Source organism: Oncorhynchus kisutch, unplaced genomic scaffold (genome assembly GCF_002021735.2).
Source record: "Oncorhynchus kisutch isolate 150728-3 unplaced genomic scaffold, Okis_V2 scaffold3179, whole genome shotgun sequence".
NCBI lineage: Eukaryota > Metazoa > Chordata > Actinopteri > Salmoniformes > Salmonidae > Oncorhynchus > Oncorhynchus kisutch.
This window is the reverse complement of record NW_022265124.1, coordinates 1-3,160: the sequence shown is the minus strand read 5'-3', so window position 1 is coordinate 3,160 and position 3,160 is coordinate 1. Positions and strand designations below refer to the sequence as shown.

Genomic DNA, 3,160 nt, shown 5'->3' with positions numbered 1-3,160 from the left:
ATGGTGTTTACTTGCGTACTATTGTTTCTACAGATGAGCGAGGTACCTTCAGGCGTTTGGAAATTGCTCCCAAGGATGAACCACACTTGTGGAGGTCTACATTTTCTTTTCTGAGGTCTTGGCTGATTTCCTTTGGTTTTCCCATGGAGTCAAGCAAAGAGGCACTGAGTTTGAAGGTAGGCCTTGAAATACATCTACAGGTACACCTCCAATTGACTCAAAGGATGTCAATTAGCCTATCAGAAGCTTCTAAAGCCATGACATCATTTTCAGGAATTTTACAAACTGTTTAAAGGCACAGCCAACTTAGTGTATGTAAACTTCTGACCCACTGGATTTGTGATACACTGAATTATAAGTGAAATAATCGGTCTGTAAACAATTGTTGGAAAAATTACTTGTGTCATGCACAAAGTAGATGTCCTAACCGACTGCCAAAACTATAGTTTGTTAACAAGAAATGTGTGGAGGGGTTGACAAACAGGTTTTAATGACTCCAGCCTAAGTGGATGGAAACTTACGACTTCAACTGTATGTACCAGCTCACACTGGGAAACGATTTTCACTCTAGTACCCTTCCCTGGTGGTCTAGTGGTTAGGATTCGGCGCTCTCACCGCCGCGGCCCGGGTTCGATTCCCGGTCAGGGAACTACTCTTTTGCTGCATGTTTACGTGTGCAACCTCTCACTATGAATATGGAAGGTTATCGCACATATGTACCAGCTCACACTGGGAACCGATTTGCATTCTAGTACCCTTCCCTGGCGGTCTAGTGGGTAGGATTTGGCCCTCTCACCGCTGCGGCCCGGGTTCGATTCCCGGTCAGGGAAATTGTCCATGCTCCTTGTGTACTTGTGCAACCTGTCACTATGAATATAGTAGGTTGTCGCACGTATGTACCACTTCAAATTGCAAACCGATTTGCCCTGCAGTGTCCTTCCCAGGTGTTCTAGTGGTGCACCCACAACATGATGCTGTGCTTCACGGTTGGGATGGTGTCCTTTGGCTTGCGAGCTTCCCACTTTTCGATATAGGACTCGTTTGCCTGTGGATATAGACCATTTTGTACCTGTTTCCTCCAGCATCTTCACAAGGTCCTTTGCTGTTGTTCTGGGATGGATTTGCACTTTTCGACCCAAAGTACGTTCATCTCTAGGAGACAGAACGCGTCTCCTTCCTGAGCGGTATGACGCCTGCGTGGTCCCATGGTGTTTATACTTGCGTACTATTGTTTCTACAGATGAGCGAGGTACCTTCAGGCGTTTGGAAATTGCTCCCAAGGATGAACCACACTTGTGGAGGTCTACATTTTCTTTTCTGAGGTCTTGGCTGATTTCCTTTGGTTTTCCCATGGAGTCAAGCAAAGAGGCACTGAGTTTGAAGGTAGGCCTTGAAATACATCTACAGGTACACCTCCAATTGACTCAAAGGATGTCAATTAGCCTATCAGAAGCTTCTAAAGCCATGACATCATTTTCAGGAATTTTACAAACTGTTTAAAGGCACAGCCAACTTAGTGTATGTAAACTTCTGACCCACTGGATTTGTGATACACTGAATTATAAGTGAAATAATCGGTCTGTAAACAATTGTTGGAAAAATTACTTGTGTCATGCACAAAGTAGATGTCCTAACCGACTGCCAAAACTATAGTTTGTTAACAAGAAATGTGTGGAGGGGTTGACAAACAGGTTTTAATGACTCCAGCCTAAGTGGATGGAAACTTACGACTTCAACTGTATGTACCAGCTCACACTGGGAAACGATTTTCACTCTAGTACCCTTCCCTGGTGGTCTAGTGGTTAGGATTCGGCGCTCTCACCGCCGCGGCCCGGGTTCGATTCCCGGTCAGGGAACTACTCTTTTGCTGCATGTTTACGTGTGCAACCTCTCACTATGAATATGGAAGGTTATCGCACATATGTACCAGCTCACACTGGGAACCGATTTGCATTCTAGTACCCTTCCCTGGTGGTCTAGTGGTTAGGATTTGGCGCTCTCACCGCTGCGGCCCGGGTTCGATTCCCGGTCAGGGAAATTGTCCATGCTCCTTGTGTACTTGTGCAACCTGTCACTATGAATATAGTAGGTTGTCGCACGTATGTACCACTTCAAATTGCAAACTGATTTGCCCTGCAGTGTCCTTCCCAGGTGTTCTAGTGGTGCACCCACAACATGATGCTGTGCTTCACGGTTGGGATGGTGTCCTTTGGCTTGCGAGCTTCCCACTTTTCGATATAGGACTCGTTTGCCTGTGGATATAGACCATTTTGTACCTGTTTCCTCCAGCATCTTCACAAGGTCCTTTGCTGTTGTTCTGGGATGGATTTGCACTTTTCGACCCAAAGTACGTTCATCTCTAGGAGACAGAACGCGTCTCCTTCCTGAGCGGTATGACGCCTGCGTGGTCCCATGGTGTTTATACTTGCGTACTATTGTTTCTACAGATGAGCGAGGTACCTTCAGGCGTTTGGAAATTGCTCCCAAGGATGAACCACACTTGTGGAGGTCTACATTTTCTTTTCTGAGGTCTTGGCTGATTTCCTTTGGTTTTCCCATGGAGTCAAGCAAAGAGGCACTGAGTTTGAAGGTAGGCCTTGAAATACATCTACAGGTACACCTCCAATTGACTCAAAGGATGTCAATTAGCCTATCAGAAGCTTCTAAAGCCATGACATCATTTTCAGGAATTTTACAAACTGTTTAAAGGCACAGCCAACTTAGTGTATGTAAACTTCTGACCCACTGGATTTGTGATACACTGAATTATAAGTGAAATAATCGGTCTGTAAACAATTGTTGGAAAAATTACTTGTGTCATGCACAAAGTAGATGTCCTAACCGACTGCCAAAACTATAGTTTGTTAACAAGAAATGTGTGGAGGGGTTGACAAACAGGTTTTAATGACTCCAGCCTAAGTGGATGGAAACTTACGACTTCAACTGTATGTACCAGCTCACACTGGGAAACGATTTTCACTCTAGTACCCTTCCCTGGTGGTCTAGTGGTTAGGATTCGGCGCTCTCACCGCCGCGGCCCGGGTTCGATTCCCGGTCAGGGAACTACTCTTTTGCTGCATGTTTACGTGTGCAACCTCTCACTATGAATATGGAAGGTTATCGCACATATGTACCAGCTCACACTGGGAACCGATTTGCA

The 3,160-nt window shown here is 45.5% G+C and overlaps 4 non-coding genes across 4 annotated transcripts; all 4 read left to right on the top strand.

Annotated features, from left to right (window-relative positions):
- The first annotated feature begins 577 nt into the window (after positions 1-577).
- On the top strand, positions 578-649 carry trnae-cuc (transfer RNA glutamic acid (anticodon CUC)). Its single transcript has one exon. It is a non-coding gene; the product is annotated as a tRNA-Glu (tRNA).
- Positions 650-1,784: 1,135 nt separating this feature from the next.
- trnae-cuc (transfer RNA glutamic acid (anticodon CUC)) lies at positions 1,785-1,856 on the top strand. The gene has a single exon. It is a non-coding gene; the product is annotated as a tRNA-Glu (tRNA).
- Positions 1,857-1,965: 109 nt separating this feature from the next.
- trnae-cuc (transfer RNA glutamic acid (anticodon CUC)) lies at positions 1,966-2,037 on the top strand. Its single transcript has one exon. It is a non-coding gene; the product is annotated as a tRNA-Glu (tRNA).
- Positions 2,038-2,991: 954 nt separating this feature from the next.
- trnae-cuc (transfer RNA glutamic acid (anticodon CUC)) lies at positions 2,992-3,063 on the top strand. Its single transcript has one exon. It is a non-coding gene; the product is annotated as a tRNA-Glu (tRNA).
- Positions 3,064-3,160: the final 97 nt, after the last annotated feature.